We start from the raw sequence: 17744 nt of genomic DNA, 5'->3' as shown, positions 1-17744 counted from the left end.
GTCGCGATTTTGCCTATTTTGCATTGATGAGATACGTCGAGTGACATTTAAGCTTTTTGTATGATATGCTGGGGTGTTTTTCGTACCACGAGTTCAGCCCACTCGTTCAGAATACCGCGAACATGTACCGGGATGTTTATTGCGCGATCACGGTGACCACATGTTACCCTTTCTTTTACATCTTTATGATGAGTATCCTGTAGACACTCTCATCTTTCAAGATGACAACAACCATTTTCACAGGAGTGCACGCATGCTCTCATGTTTTTATGAACATTCAGGTACCCTACTACATTTACACTAGCCCGGTAAAATGGTTCAAATGGCTCTGAGCACTATGGGACTCAACTGCTGAGGTCATTAGTCCCCTAGAACTTAGAACTAGTTAAACCTAACTAACCTAAGGACATCACAAACATCCATGACCGAGGCAGGATTCGAACCTGCGACCGTAGCGGTCTTGCGGTTCCAGACTGCAGCGCCTTTAACCGCACGGCCACTTCGCCCGGCTAGCCCGGTAAATTACACGTTCTTAATTCTATAGGAAATATGTGAGGTTTTTGAAACAGCGGGTGGAATATAGTGGTCTACACCCCACCTATAAGACAGCTCTACGGGTTCAAACCACGAATGAGAGGCTTCAGTTAAAAATGGCATACCTGAATAAATTGGCCGAATGGAGACCAAGACTAAAGGCGATTTCACACGTAATTGGCGTGATGTCTCCTGGTGCGAGAGTAATTCTCTGCCTGGTCTGCTTAATTACTGACTATAGGCTTTCTATGGTGCTAATTTGGTTTAATTATGAGTGTATGATGTGAGGTAGGCAATGTCTGAACCCACAAGAAGAGTTGTAATATAAAATCCTTTCCGAAATTTATATAGGTCTGTCTAATGTTAAACAAATTTCTTCCACTGTACAAATAAATGACACTAAGTGAGAACACATAATTAAACATCTATTAGAATTCGTCATTCGATAGGTATTATATTGTTGATACGCTTGTAATCGGCACATGAGAGAGCTCATTTTCATGAATTTACATTTAAAATAGCTTATACACTCCTGGAAATGGAAAAAAGAACACATTGACACCGGTGTGTCAGGCCCACGATACTTGCTCCGGACACTGCGAGAGGGCTGTACAAGCAATGATCACACGCACGGCACAGCGGACACACCAGGAACCGCGGTGTTGGCCGTCGAATGGCGCTAGCTGCACAGCATTTGTGCACCGCCGCCGTCAGTGTCAGCCAGTTTGCCGTGGCATACTGAGCTCCATCGCAGTCTTTAACACTGGTAGCATGCCGCGACAGCGTGGACGTGAACCGTATGTGCAGTTGACGGACTTTGAGCGAGGGCGTATAGTGGGCATGCGGGAATCCGGGTGGACGTACCGCCGAATTGCTCAACACGTGAGGCGTGAGGTCTCCACAGTACATCGATGTTGTCGCCAGTGGTCGGCGGAAGGTGCACGTGCCCGTCGACCTGGGACCGGACCGCAGCGACGCACGGATGCACGCCAAGACCGTAGGATCCTACGCAGTGCCGTAGGGGACCGCACCGCCACTTCCCAGCAAATTAGGGACACAGTTGCTCCTGGGGTATCGGCGAGGACCATTCGCAACCGTCTCCATGAAGCTGGGCTACGGTCCCGCACACCGTTAGGCCGTCTTCCGCTCACGCCCCAACATCGTGCAGCCCGCCTCCAATGGTGTCGCGACAGGCGTGAATGGAGGGACGAATGGAGACGTGTCGTCTTCAGCGATGAGAGTCGCTTCTGCCTTGGTGCCAGTGATGGTCGTATGCGTGTTTGGCGCCGTGCAGGTGAACGCCACAATCAGGACTGCATACGACCGAGGCACACAGGGCCAACACCCGGCATCATGGTGTGGGGAGCGATCTCCTACACTGGCCGTACACCACTGGTGATCGTCGAGGGGACACTGAATAGTGCACGGCACATCCAAACCGTCATCGAACCCATCGTTATACCATTCCTAGACCGGCAAGGGAACTTGCTGTTCCAACAGGACAATGCACGTCCGCATGTATCCCGTGCCACCCAACGTGCTCTAGAAGGTGTAAGTCAACTACCCTGGCCAGCAAGATCTCCGGATCTGTCCCTCATTGAGCATGTTTGGGACTGGATGAAGCGTCATCTCACGCGGTCTGCACGTCCAGCACGAACGCTGGTCCAACTGAGGCGCCAGGTGGAAATGGCATGGCAAGCCGTTCCACAGGACTACATCCAGCATCTCTACGATCGTCTCCATGGGAGAATAGCAGCCTGCATTGCTGCGAAAGGTGGATATACACTGTACTAGTGCCGACATTGTGCATGCTCTGTTGCCTGTGTCTATGTGCCTGTGGTTCTGTCAGTGTGATCATGTGATGTGTCTGACCCCAGGAATGTGTCAATAAAGTTTCCCCTTCCTGGGACAATGAATTCACGGTGTTCTTATTTCAATTTCCAGGAGTGTATAAAACTTAATTACAAAACGCTATTCTAATGTTCTACAAAAATTTGTTGAACGTTAAGAGAGTGTTCTTATTTAAAATTGTTGTCATGGTCAGCCAAGCGTCAGGGAAAAATTCAGTTAAGTTTAGTTTGTACAGCTCGTATAATGTAAGAGCAGTCTCACTTACTAGTGTAGCGAATCGGAATCTAGAGTACCCTACTTGAGGAGGAGGGGGAGGGGGGGAGGAGGGAGACAAAAAGGGTGACTAAGTCCATGAAGGTGACTCTCGTTAGACTGCTGAAGACATACACAGCTCCAGTCCAGGTGCGTGCAGTTCCAACACACCTAAGCCCTCTGCAGGTGATACAGAATTGCTTGCAGCTCTCCACGGTACTCACCCACCATGGATGCGACGCTGAATTCGGTATCGAGACCCTGTTTCAAGTATTCAAGAAACTCGTTACACGAGTTAACAGAAACATTAGAATATTGGCTTCATCCTGAATCTGGCGAATTATGGTCAGAACAGACCAAAACTACTTTTTCGTAGGGAAAACATAGACACAATGACGTTAGCAAACCCGATTCTTTCAGCCAGTTTAACAGATCCTCCCAATTACATTTGTAGAGCCTAACGTCAGACTGCCACAAGGAAGATGACAATATGCAAATCTCAAAGAAAACCCACATAATAATCTACATTAAACATTATAAATTTGACCTGTCTGATGACGACCCCGGCATGTTGTAGAACCGAGACATCCTCAGTGCCCAGCAGTACGATCCCAGATACTAATGATCCCGGTAGTCTTGCACGAACTGTTTCTGTTGTCAGCTTAATCCACTGGGTACCCTACTGTCTGTCTACAGTGTGGCAGAGGTTTCCACCCACGGGTTTTCGTGGCACTTTTATCATTCCGTTCTATACCGCCACCGATCAAGCGCTTTTGCATATTATCTTCCATATGGGGCCGCATCAAACGATGTTCGATCGGACTTAGACATATAAATCACTTCGCAGATCTGCATTCTGGAAATCTAAGGTAGACAGCTAACCCCATCGAAGAGATGACAGTAAAACTTTCCCGCTGGACACAAATGAGGGCGCGGAAGGGCTCCAATTAAGAAAAAAATACAAGGAAGACGAGTGTCTCTTGCACACACTCTTTGTGCAGTACATCAAGAAAGTGACCTGAACTTCCACCTGAGGGCAGAGTTTTCTACGACAGGACATAGTGTGGCCTACGCTTAGACTGCAGGAACCTAGGGGAACAGCGCAAGTTTTGACGTCGCACACTCTGTACACAGTAAATTGCCACTATGTCTGGGAAATCAGCTCACGCCGTACGAGGAGACCACAAAGATATGTACGCTTTCTGTGAACGTCCATAACGTGCAGGCTCCAAACTACCATCGAGACATGTCGTTATGGCAGTGAAATGTATATTGGCCTTTACTGCAGTGAACAGCCAAGCACTCGTCGTAGCGATACGACCAGTCCCCGTGAACGTGCGGCTGTAGACATCCTAGCTGGAATTACCCAATGCGGAAGCACAGCCAAAATACCTAGTTACTACTTTCAATAGGCCCAAATCGACGAAAGGCTGCACCATCTCTACCTACACCTAATTCGACGTCACCAGTACCACAGGACCTTGTGATTGTCGTTTTCAGGATCTCGGTACACCCAGTAATGGAGTATGGGGCAGCAATCTGTGGAAATGCGGCCGGTACGCAAAACGGCTGCCAGCTCTTAAACTGGCTTACTAACTACCTTAGGAATTCCAGACTGCGCAGCTCCACCAGGTAGCAGGACTACCTCCGGAGGATGTTTAGGCATCAGCTCGTGACTTCTATGGGAAAGCAGAACGTCGCGGATCCGACATATACCAAACTCAGCACCAGAATACAGTGCTATAAGGACACTAGGTGGCCAACCTACTAGTGAAATAACGTTGTCCCTTTCAGCATACTAACTTTTTACCCGTGTTTCAAATCGGCACAAGAGAAGACAATCCGAAGAAATTCCGTCATAATGGACTAACTAGATCAGCACCTTCGCAGAATAGGGGAGGCAATAATTATCTCTAAGAAAATTTTTTACATACAGTGAAGATTTGTGTTACGAGTGGTATCAAGAGTCCATGTCATTCCAGACGACAGTAAACGCATGTGTCAATTTAACTAAGCACGAATTCTGGTTGTGGAGTTAAATATTTCCAGGAAGTGCGATTTGTACACTATCTGATCAGAAGTATCGAGACACCTATTAGCGGACGTCCATTGGAGTGTGACCATTCGTCGCCTTTATGACAGCTTGAACGCTAAGAGGAATTTAAATGATGTGTCTGAATGTCATGGCAGTTCATTGTTCCTGAAGAGCCGAAACCTAGGGTGATACTGATGTTGTATTCTATGGTTTCGAACGAATTCGGCATTCTAATTCATCCCAAAGGTGCTCCTTTGGGACCTTGGTAGAGTAGAACATTTCAGGAATGTTTTTGTCTACAGGCTATTGCCTCACAGATGCTGCTTTATGACGGAGTGCACTGTCATACCAATACAAACAATCATTGTCTCCGAACTGTTCCTCCACTGTATGAAGTACACAATGTTGTAAAAATGTATTTATATCCTTCCGCATTTTGTATTTTCTTGAGCACAAAAGGGGACCAAACCCTAACCACGAAAATATCGCCCATACCATAAGACAACGTTCTTCGTATGCTATTGTTAGCACTACAGATGACAGCAGGTGAAGTTCTCCGTGTATTCACCAAAGTCAAACCCTTCCATCGGATTGCAAGAGTACAGTGCGATTCATCACTCCAAATCACTGGTTTCTAGTCGTCGATTGGCCAGTGGCGTCGCTGTTTACTCCACCTCAGGCGACGCTTAGCACTGACTACAAAAATGTGTGACTTACAGAAGGTGCTCGACGACTGTATCCCATTCTTTGTAATTCCTTACGCTTCGTGGTGCTAATTGCACTGCTTTTAATTCTTCGGCGCGTGATTCCTTCCAGTTATTCATGCGATTTTTTTACAGTCACTCGCCGCAATTTTAGACGGTGCCTGTCTGTCACTATATAAGGTCCGCCCAGTCTTGATTTAGCAGTTTTTTTTCCTTAGCCTTTCCGCTACACAGGTACGCCACTAACGTTTGAAAGGTGCAGCTTAAGAAGGGATGAAATGTCCCTCATGGATCTGTTACTAGCTAACATCTAATATTAGTAGTCCACATTCGAAGTCACTAGGCTGTCTTGATCAACTCATTCTGTTGTTACTACTTCCCTGCTGACAATTCATTACTCAAAGCCTCCTTTTTGTTCTGGTGGGTTCGCCTCTCGTGACATTTAGTGGTCATTCCCGCAATACAGAGAAGTGTTCCGATACTTTCGATAATATAATACAGTGTTAGTCAATCTAGTCAAATGTTTTTTATTTCAGTCTTTGATCACAATATGAATTCTTTAGACGATCACCGGTTTCAGTCCGTAATGACCATCCTCAGATCTTTTTTACACATGTCCTAAACTGATAAGGCCATAATGGCATCGTCAAAACATATAAATATAATCAGCATAGCCTCGTCATATAGATTATATTTATATGTTTTGACGATGTCATTATGGCCCTATCACTTTAGGACATGATGTAAAAAAGATCTGAAGATGGTCATTATGGACTGAAACCGGTCATCGTCTAAAGAATTCATATTGTGATCGAAGACTGAAATAAAAAACATTAGACAGTATTGGATCACTGTCTGTATACGCGACATGTCGCAGTTGGTGAGTCAATCTAGTTCCTACCGCCCACTGGTGGGCGTTCTTTCGTGTGGAAAGTGGGCGATAGGAGGTTAAAGATATTTTCATTAGATTTTCATAAAATTTCAACAAAGTATTTGGTAAGTAGTTATTTTTACATGCTGTAATTTGTTGTAACTGTGATTTATAATTTTTTGCAGTAAAGTTACTTCCCTACTTTAGATACCACAATTACTGTGGAACTTCTGGAGGATTAGAACATGTTTCTACTAACGAAATACAAACATGGGCTCTAGGCAAAGAAGCCTTGCTACAGTTCTTACCTGAAAAGGGAGCATACACCCATCGGATCACCAATATTGCTTATCTTTGGCACGATTGTACTGCCTGCTTAGATCTAACAAATGCTGCTCCATTACAATTCGCTTCTCTAAGGCCTCCAAGAAATCGAGGTCAAACTTTCACGGGCCTGCTGAATACCATACGAGAGCGCCAGTCCTCAAGCGGCGGCACCAGTGCATACAGCTAAACAACGTACACGTCTGTTCATTTCTCTTTCCTCTTCGTGCACCAAGCACTCTTATCGCCACAGCGAATGATGTTTCTTCGGCATGTATCAATAGTAACAACAATAATAATAATAATATTAGTGAAAATCGTAGTGGTGCATAGAACTGAGGTGTAATCGACGTTTAATAAGGACTAGTGGCGAAGGCAGCGACGTCTTACCGAATTACAGCTTCTCCTAATACACACATCAAATAACGTTTTGCATCACCTCGGTTCCGAGAGTTTCGGAAGCTGTACAGAAAATTGGAATACAGATCAACATAAACATCATTTCCGACCTTTTTATTGCTCATGAAAACCACACATTGCAAGTTGTATCACCATACGGAGGGACCTTCAGAGGTGGTGGTCCACATTGTTGTACACACCGGTATCTCTAATTCCCAGTAGCACGTTCTTTTGCATTGATGCACGCCTGTATTCGTCGTGGCGTACTATCCACAAGTTCATCAAGGCAGATTGTCCCACTCTTCAACAGCGATTCGGCATAGATCCCTCAGAGTGGTTGGTGGGTCACGTCGTCCATAAACAGCCCTTTTTCAATCAATACAAGGCATGTTCGATAGGGTTCATGTCTGGAGAACATGCTGGCCACTCTAGTCGAGCGATGTTATCCTGAAGGAAGTCATTCATAAGACGTGCACGATAGGCGCGCGAATTGTCGTCCATGAACACGAATGCCTGGTCAAATACGCTGCCGATATGGTTGCACTATCGGTCGATGGTTAGCATTCACGTATCGTACAGCCGTTATGGTGTCTTCCATGACGACCAGCGGCGTACGCCGGCCCCACACAATGCCACCCCAAAACATCAGGGAACCTCCACCTTGCTGCACTCGGTGGACAGTGTGTCTAAGGCGTTCGGCCTGGCCGGGTTGCCTCCAAACACGTCTCCGACGATTGTCTGGTTGAAGGCATATGTGACACTCATCGGTGAAGAGAACGTGGTGTCAATCCTGAGCGGTCCATTCGACATGTTGTTGGGCCCGTCTGCACTGCGCTCCATGGTGTCTTGGTTGCAAAGATGGACCTCGGCATGGACGTTGGGAGTGAATTAGCGCATAATAAAGCCTATCGCGCACAGCTTGAGCCGTAACACGACGTCCTGTGGCTGCACGAAAAGCATTATTCAAGATGATGGCACTGCTGTCAGGGTTCCTCCGAGCCATAATCCGTAGGTAGCGGTCATCCACTGCAGTAGTAGCCCTTGGGTGGCCTGAGCGAGGCATGTCATCGACAGTTCCTGTCTCTCTGTATCTCCCCTTTGTCCGAACAACATCGCTTTGGTTCACTCCGAGACGCCTGGACACTTTCCTTCTCGAGATCCCTTCCTGGCACAAAGTAACAATGTGGACGCGATCGAACCGCAGAATTGACCGTCTAGGCATGGTAGAACTACAGACAAAACGAGCCTTGTAGCTCCTTCCTGGCGGAATGATTGGAGCTGATCGGCTGTCGGACTCCCTCCGTCTAATAGCCGCTGCTCATGCATGGTTGTTTACATCTTTGGGCGGGTTTAGTGATATGTCTCAACAGTCAGAGGGACTGTGTCTGTGGTACAATATCCACAGTCAACGTCTATCTACAGGAGTTTTGGGAATCGGGCTGATGCAGAACTTTTTCTGATATGAGTAATATCCTCCACTTGTGTGTTCATTTTAGAGTATCAGTAGAAAGTTAGTCGTGGAGTCGGTAGAGGTTGCGTACTTTCCTGCCTGCTGTGTTGCAGACTGCTTGATTACGATGCCGGAAGTGATCCAGTTGTTACTAAACATTTCATAATCGTTCAAGATGCTCTTTCGTCTCCGTACACTGTCTTTTCAAACGCGACCGTTACTAGAACCTTCAACGGCGATTGAAGAATTGTCATACGAGTGTTTGGTGGAAGAGTGGGAAAGACGGACAAGATTGGAATGCCGCAAGGGCAGACTCGTAGTGTGGCGCCTGATACGGTAGCACCAACACCCGCGTAGTGGCTGGCACTCTCCTATGTACTCAAAGCACCTGGAAGCACGGCCTCTCGAAAACGCTTGAGAAATTCAGAGTACTAGAGAATCATTTGTCACATCTAAACATGCACTACAATCGAACGAGAGATGAGGGAAATAGGTGACCGGTCGGCTCTATGCTTCCCTTGTAAATAAATTGCAGGGTGAACGTCGAGCACTAGAGCAATTTGTCACAAATTACAGTTCGTGGACAGCGTTTGCAACAATCTGGACTATTGTCTATAGGCTTCAAATTATTTTGGGATATTCACTCTGTAAATATACGAGGGTTGTTTTTTAAGTAAGGGCCGTTTTTATTTTTAAAAAAAGATACAAATACTTTTGTACAAAAACTTTTATTTTCTGATTCTACACACTTTTACCTATTTTTCTACATAGTTGCCTTGTTTATTTAAGCACTTGTCATACCGTACAACTAAGTTTTTCATTCCCTCTTCAAAGAATTCGGCCGCCTGCTCCGACAGCCAAGAGTTCACGGCCGCTTTCACTTCATCGTCGTCATTGAAGCGCTGCCCGCCAAGATTGTCTCAGGTACCGGAAAAGGTGAAAATCGCTAGGAGCAAAGTCGGGGCTGTATGGTGCATGGTCCAAAATTTCCCAGCCAAAAGAATCAATCATATCTCGAGTCTTTTGAGAGGTGTGAGGCCTAGCGTTATCGTGCAGGAGAAAAACTCCTTTTGTCAGCATGCCGCGCATTTTGTTTTGAATTGCTCTGCGGAGCTTCTTTAGAGTTGCACAGTAGGCATCTGAGTTGATTGTCGTTCCTCGTGGCATAAAGTCCACTAGCAAAACATCGCGCCGGTCCCAGAACACAGTTGCCATAATCTTGCGCTTTGACAGCGTCTGTTTGGCTTTGACCTTGACGGGTGAGGTTGTGTGTCGCCATTCCATCGATTGTCGCTTGCTTTCGGGAGTGGTATGGGATATCCATGTTTCACCTCCAGTGACAATTTATTCAACATGTCATCCCCTTCTTCCTCGTAACGAATCAAAATGTCCAATGAAGTGGTAAATCTCTTCCCTTTGTGGTCCTCTGTGAGGAGTCTGGGTATCCACCGAGAACGCAGTTTCTTAAAGTTTAGGTTTTCAGACACAATTTTGTACAAAACCGATCTTGAAACTTGTGGAAATTCCAAAGAAAGAGTGGAAATTGTGAATCTTCTGTTCTCACGAATCTTTGTTTCGACTGCAGCCACCAAATCACCAGTGATCACAGAGGGCCGGCCTGAGCGTTCTTCGTCATGCACGTTTTGACGGCCATTTTTAAACTCTCTAACCCATTGACGCACTTTACCTTCACTCATTGCATTCAAGCCATAAACTTCTGTTAACTGACGATGAATTTCTGCAGCTGATAGGCTTCTCACGGTCAAAAAACGTATAACTGACCGTATCTCACACGCGGCGGGCGATTCAATAATCGTAAACATTGTAAAGTAGCACAGCGATGCGTACACATCAGCTACAGAGCTGCAACTTGCATCGGTGTGAACGGGAAGGATGTCGGCAAGTGGCGCGGTGGCTTGTTGCGGCGTCCGCGCGAACTACGGGACTATACGCGCGAACGGCCCTTACTTAAAAAACAACCCTTGTAATATTTCTCGGTCATGATCTGGACTAAGAATTTGGATAACGTGGAAATATCTCAAAGATGCACTGGTAATGCTGAACTTATTCGGAAACTTGCTTGTGAACATTAGCCTGGAAATTGTAAAATATTGAGCACTTTTACACAACAGAACTTGTAATGGTTATTAGTCCCTGTGGCCACAATTAAGCATTCACCAGTAGGAGACTATCGTGTTGGCGGAAAAGAACTGTCGTCATGTCAGCCACGACCCTACATTTCTGTAATTGTTATTTACATCTTCGGTAGTGACGGAAAGGCAATCAAAGGAACATAATGTGACATTGTATGGTCATCCCTTGACAGTCAGCGAACAGCAGACAATCACAGTGATCATATACAGGGTGAATCACCTAAAACTTGCACCGCAGGAACTGCCGAAATGGAAGTGCTATTTATGCGTAATTTTCGCAGAATTACTTGGTAATCAGGGGCTGGTACTGTTACCCAATAAACAGATTGTAATAATACTTACAAAGCGTATTTTTGTGTAAACATACACTTTTTAAATGGAACAATGTCTATTGACATTAACAAACTAAAAGTAGGATACATTAGAATCTCAGTGGCATTTGTTGCAAGATTCTAGTGTGGTTCGTTTACGAGATATAGTATTTTGAAAAGTTTCCACACCGAGACTTTTCTATGCCTTTCAACCAGCGTAGTTGCTACGTACCAGCAGCAAGTGAGTGGGCGATGGGGATTCACCATTACTGAAAAAGCCGACATGCTCATGGTGTATGGAGAGTGTAAGAAGAAAGCAGTTCGCTCCTGTTCTGGGTTGCACTTGTCACACCTCGCCCTTCTTGCAGTTTCCCGATGATTCTTTCCATTGTGGAGCCATCCAAATTTTGTCGACGGGCCATGTTGTAATGAAGAACTCCACCACTGTGCACCGTAACTGAATGCTGATTGACACACACAGCCTTTTTTTCGTTCCATCTACTGCATCGTGTTGCATTCGGCGCTATAGTCACGCTCACCTCCAACTCTATGTACACGACTGGAAGATGTCTGGCAGTATGATCCCACACATTCATTCATTTCCACAGAGTTACTTTATCTATCTCATCCTGAGGTGTTGCAGAGCAGTGTATATATATTGCGAAAGCATTGCTTTGTACGATATACATGTCATTGGCTAATTGTAGTGTAGTGCTTCATAGAAGATAATAAGGAAAACTGACAAGCGCATTTGAAATGTCATGCACAAAATAAGTCCTTTTTATCTTCGTTATTTGCAGTTCCATTGAGTGAGACGAACTAGCAGGAACTGTGCCAGGTAGGGGTTTTACACTGTCCAGTGACATTCATGTGAGCATCCGAATAACAACTTTTTGCAGTGCGGATGCTGCGAAAAATGCATGAAGACAGTCAGTGAGGTTCTGGAAGGTGCCGACAGGGATGTGGAGCCATGCCGACTCCAGCTGCTCTACGTTTGTCATTGACGATTCATGGCGCAAACAGCCTAATCGAGGTACACCGACAAATTCTCCATTGGGCTTAAATCCAGGGAGTTTGGTGGCCAGAGAAGCGCAGTAAACTCATCTTGGTGCTATTCGAACCTCGCACATCTACATCTACATTTACATGGTTACTCTGCAATTCACACTTAAATTCCTGGCAGAGGGTTCATCGAACCATTTCAGTACTACTTCTCTACCATTCCACTCTCGAATGGCGCGTGGGAAAAAAGAAAACCTAAATCTTTCCGTTCGAGCTCTGATTTCTCTTATTTTATTATGATGATCATTTCTCCCTACGTAGGTGGGTGTCAGCAAAATATTTTCGCATTCGGAAGAGAAAGTTGGTGACTGAAATTTTTTAAACAGATCTCGCCGCAAAGAAACCGCCTTTGTTTTCAGTGACTGCCACCCCAACTCGCTTACCATATCAGTGACACTCTCACCCCTATTGCACGACAACACGAAACGAGCTACCCTTTTTTGCACTTTTTCGATGTCCTCCGTCAATCCTACCCGGTAAGGATCCCACACCGCGCAGCAATATTCCAGCATAGGACGGACAAGTGTAATGTAGGCTGTCTCTTTAGTGGGTTTTGTCGCATCTTCTAAGTGTTCTGCCAACAAAGCACAGTCCTTGTTTCACCTTTCTCACAATATTATCTATGTGGTCTTTCGAATTTAAGCTGCTGGTAATTGTGATTCCTAGGTATTTAGTCGAATTGACAGCCCTTAGGTTTGCGCGATTTATTGTATACCCAAAATTTATCGGATTTCTTTTAGTACCCATGTGGATGACCTCGCACTTTTCTTTGTTTAGTGCCAATTGCCACTTTTCGCACCATACAGAAATTCTCTCTAGATCATTTTGTAATTGAAAGCAGTAGGACAGGTAGCATTGTCTTGCCGGTAGATGCCATCGTCCCGAGGAGAAACAAACCGCATGTAGGGATGGACATAGTCTCCAAGGAGAGGAGCATATTAATGTTCGTCCACTGTGCCTTCCAGAATGACGAGATTTCCCACGGAATGCTAGAAAACCGTTTCCGAGATCACAACACTGTCTGCTCCGGCCTGGAGCCTTCCGACGATTTCTGCAAGGCTGTACACGCCAACGGCCATCTGTCCGATGGATCGCAGAACGTCATTCACCGGAAAAGGAAACCTGACGCCGCTCAGTGGCCGCCCAGTTGCTATACTGGTGTGCAAATTCCACTTCGTCGCCGATGAACAGCTGTCAGCACAGGTGCAGGAACCAGGCGCCTGCTGTGGAGGCACGCAGCACCGTTTGCAGTACAGTCGTTGAGAAGACACTACTGGTAGCCACGTGGTTCTTCAGGCGGTCACCAGGTGCACGTCTATTCGTCCATACACAGCCGTCGTTCACCCCTGTCATCTATGGCCCGTGGTGTCTACGTCTACATATATCTACATCTACATTTATATTCCGCAAGCCACCCAACGGTGTGTGGCGGAGGGCACTTTACGTGCCACTGTCATTACCTCCCTTTCCTGTTCCAGTCGCGTATGGTTCGCGGGAAGAACGACTGCCGGAAAGTCTCCGTGCGCGCTCGAATCTCCCTAATTTTACATTCGTGATCTCCTCGGGAGGTATAAGTAGGGGGAAGCAATATATTCGATACCTCATCCAGAAACGCACCCTCTCGAAACCTGGACAGCAAGCTACACCGTGATGCAGAGCGCCTCTCTTGCAGACTCTGCCACTTGAGTTTGCTAAACATCTCCGTAACGCTATCACGCTTACCAAATAACCCTGTAACGAAACGCGCCGCTCTTCTTTGGATCTTTTCTATCTCCTCCGTCAACCCGACCTGGTACGGGTCCCACACTGATGAGCAATACTCAAGTATAGGTCGAACGAGTGTTTTGTAAGCCACCTGCTTTGTTGATGGACTACATTTTCTAAGGACTCTCCCAATGAATCTCAACCTGGTGCCCGCCTTACCAACAATTAATTTTGTATGATCATTCCACTTCAAATCGTTCCGCACGCATACTCCCAGATATTTTACAGAAGTAACTGCTACCAGTGTTTGTTCCGCTATCATATAATCATACAATAAAGGATCCTTCTTTCTATGTATTCGCAATACATTACATTTGTCTAAGTTAAGGGTCAGTTGCCATTCCCTACACCAAGTGCCTATCCGCTGCAGATCTTCCTGCATTTCGCTGCAGTTTTCTAATGCTGCAACTTCTCTGTATACTACAGTATCATCCGCGAAAAACCGCATGGAACTTCCGACACTATCTACTAGGTCATTTAAATATATTGTGAAAAGCAATGGTACTATAACTCTCCCCTGTAGCACGCCAGCCGGCCGCTGTGGCCGAGCGGTTCTAGGCGCTTCAGTCCGGAACCGCACCGCTGCTCCGGTTGCAGGTTCGAATCCTGCCTCGGGCACGGATATGTGTGATGTCCTTAGGTTAGTTAGGTTTAAGTTGTTCTAGGCCTAGGGGACTGATGACCCCAGATGTTAAGTCCCATAGGGCTGAGAGCCATTTGAACCATTTTTTTGTAGCACGCCAGAGGTAGCAGTTGTCTTGGCGCCGGCTCTGAATAGAGCCATTCGCGATATAGTTCAACCACAGCAGCGCGCAGATGGTTTAAAAGAAATGGCCATTTCGGAAACGGTTCCACCCTTGGCCAGAAAGTCAATGATCGTGCTCTCTTTTCCTCCCCCTCCCCGACATGCTTTATACATCGTCGAACGAAGGCGGTGATCACATTAATGTGACTGGACCTTGGAGGTTAGCATGTTTTCATCAATGCTCTCGACTGTGTAGTGGCAACTGAACCATTGCTAATAACAGAAATAGTAGATACATTCATTGATGTATTCGTAAACACAAAAATTTACATATTTGAGCTTTGACAAGAATGTGGACAGATATTCAGCCGTGGCTTTATAATAGCACCCATTCCGGCATCTGTCTGAAATAATCTAGTGAAGCCACCTAAATTCTACGAGGTCGTGCTGAAAAATATTGCCTCCGAAATATTTATAATAAATATATAATATAATTATATATTATTATAATTGTAATAAATATATGTTATGCAATCAGTATGGAATGAGAATAAACAAGAAAAAGACTAATGTGATTGTATGCAGTACAGGAGCAGAATATGAACCTCTGAGAATGAAAATTGAAAGAGAGGAGCTGGAAGTGATAGAGAAATTTACTTACCTGGGAAGCAATATCACGAGGGATGGTAGAAGCCGGAAAGAAATTGCGAGCAAAATACAAAAGGCCAAAATTGCCTTTAATCGGAGAAGGAACTTACTCACCAGCAACAACATCAGTCTGAAAATGAGGAAACGTATCACGAAAGGTTTCGTTTGGAGTGTGGCCCTATACGAATGTGAAACTTGGACAATTGGAAGAGAAGACGGCTAGAGGCACTGGAGATGTGGTGGTGTAGAAGGATGATGAAGATCAGCAAGAGAGACAAAGTAACAAATGAAGAGGTGCTTAGAAGAGTACAGGAAACCAGATCTCTGTGGAGGCAATATCCAAACAAGAAGAGACGAACTTGCAGGGCACAACCTACAACACAACAACAACATTGGAACAATAGCAGAAGGAGCTATTGAGGGAAGGAACCGGCGGGGGCGACCAAGGATATCATATATGGAACAGATCATGATTGACATTGGATGTAAAACATACGTGGAAATGAAGAGACAGGCAGACAGAAGAGAGGAATGGCGCTCTGCTGCAAACCAACCTCAGGGTTGAACGCTAAAAGAAGGAAATAAGATATGTTATAAAAGATTTGTCGACGAGACGTCGGTATTATAAAATAAATGCTCATATGAAGAAATTGATTTCCTCGCCACCAGCTTAAATAATAAACATCCTAATCTTTCATTTATAGTAGAGCACGAAAACCAAAGAACTATTAATATTCTAGATTTTATAATTTCAAATCAAAATCGAAAAAAATTGTATCTCTATTTGCAGAAAACCAACATCAACGGATATAGTAATTAATGCCACTTCATGTCATCCTACTAAATATAAAAAGCTGTTCTTCGAAGCGACGATAGATACGTAGGTTATTACAATAACCTCTTCAACCCAAAGCAGTACAAAAATAAATTGATACTTTAAAACAAATTTCTATTGCCAATAATTTTAGTGCCATTTAAGTCGATTTTTTATATGAAACACTAGAACAAAGAAATGACATTGTTATGAATTTCAATAGACGGTTTACCAAAATGACTTTTGTGGGACTTATTTCAGACAAAAGAAACAAATTATTTAAAAAAATCTAACGACAGCTTTCACAACTAACAATTTACTACAAAGAATTGAAACATTCAATTCATGAATCAAACAAAAAGCAAAATTCTGGCATTTACAAAATACTTTGCAGTAAAACTGCATTATGACTGCACTAAACGATATATTGGGCAAACTGGCCGTAACTTTTTAATATGTTTCAGAGAGCATGCTACTGGTACTGCATGTATCGAGTCATTGTTTGGTCGGGATCTTGATGAACATAATCTCTCTGAAGATTTTATTTCTAATAACATGAAAATTTTACACAAAACATCAAAAGAACTATTCCTTAATAATCTAGAAGAAATCGAAATCTTTCACATTACAATAGAAAACCCTTATCCATTATAATCGAGTACCTAGACTTCGAAGAAAAACATAAGCTTTTGACCATCTGCTTTAAAATGCTTACCCGGGTTCCTCACAAGCTTTTCAGTGTCACCCATGTTATTCTACTTCATGTTATTTCATTTAAATATAATGGCTTATGACATTTTTCTTTAATTTCATATTGTTTCTGCACTTATTTATGTAACATTATTACATTGTATAAGTAACTGGCACGTTAGGTCAGTCGTAGCACCGCATTTTTAATTCATATTTGTTCGTTATGGAATTATCTTATTAATTAATTTTTGACATTACTTGTTTTTTCGCTAATTATCAAATTACATAATTTTTAGAAATTTTAGAAGATTACAATTTTTTAGAAATATGGGTACCTATTTCTTTTTAATATTACTGACGTCTTATATCACTTTTGTTATTATTTGCTGGCGTATTACGATCAACAACTATTTACTATGGACCGAAATGTACATAAACTGATACCGCTTATTTGTTTCCTGGGACTACACCTATGGAGCGTTCTCTGTTAGCGTAAGCTTCATTTATCGATGTTTGTGGTCACTTCACTGGAAACCACCAGCAATCAGCACCTACCATCTCGTAGTAACCAACTACTTCATACATCTATGGAATGTACGAAATAGTACATAGGTGTCGTCTGCTGGATATCACCTATTGATACTCACCGCCACGTCTTTGGAAATCGCACTGCTCCTACATCTTTGGAATGGTGTCAACAATCTCCATAGAAACCAACATCATAATTATTTTTCTAGCCTATATACGGCGAATTCGATGTTTATTTGTTCCTTTTTAAAGTTCTTATTATATTTATTTGACAATAATTGCATTAACGAGGTGTCTCTCCTTTATTGTAAAATTATTCTACGTAATTTTGACGTTCTGTTTACTAACAAGTACATCTTTTGTGATAATTTTTTCGACTTGTACCTGTCAGCTGTAGGCGGTGCCTGCAGTATTGCGCTGTCTTGTCCAGCACTTAACTATCGTCACTCAGCGGTTCCTGCTCCGTGTAAAGCCATTGTCCATCAATGTTGGTACGTCTATGCTTTGTAGTTTTATAGCTAATTTTAAGTTCTTTTTATGTATCCCTCCCTGTATCATATTACAGTTACTAGTCTCCTACCGAGCGTCTCCCAGGTGGTGGGTAGAGGT

Source organism: Schistocerca americana, chromosome 3 (assembly GCF_021461395.2).
Source record: "Schistocerca americana isolate TAMUIC-IGC-003095 chromosome 3, iqSchAmer2.1, whole genome shotgun sequence".
Classification (NCBI taxonomy): Eukaryota; Metazoa; Arthropoda; class Insecta; order Orthoptera; family Acrididae; genus Schistocerca; species Schistocerca americana.
The sequence above is the reverse complement of the archived record's forward strand: the minus strand, read 5'-3'. Positions refer to the sequence as shown.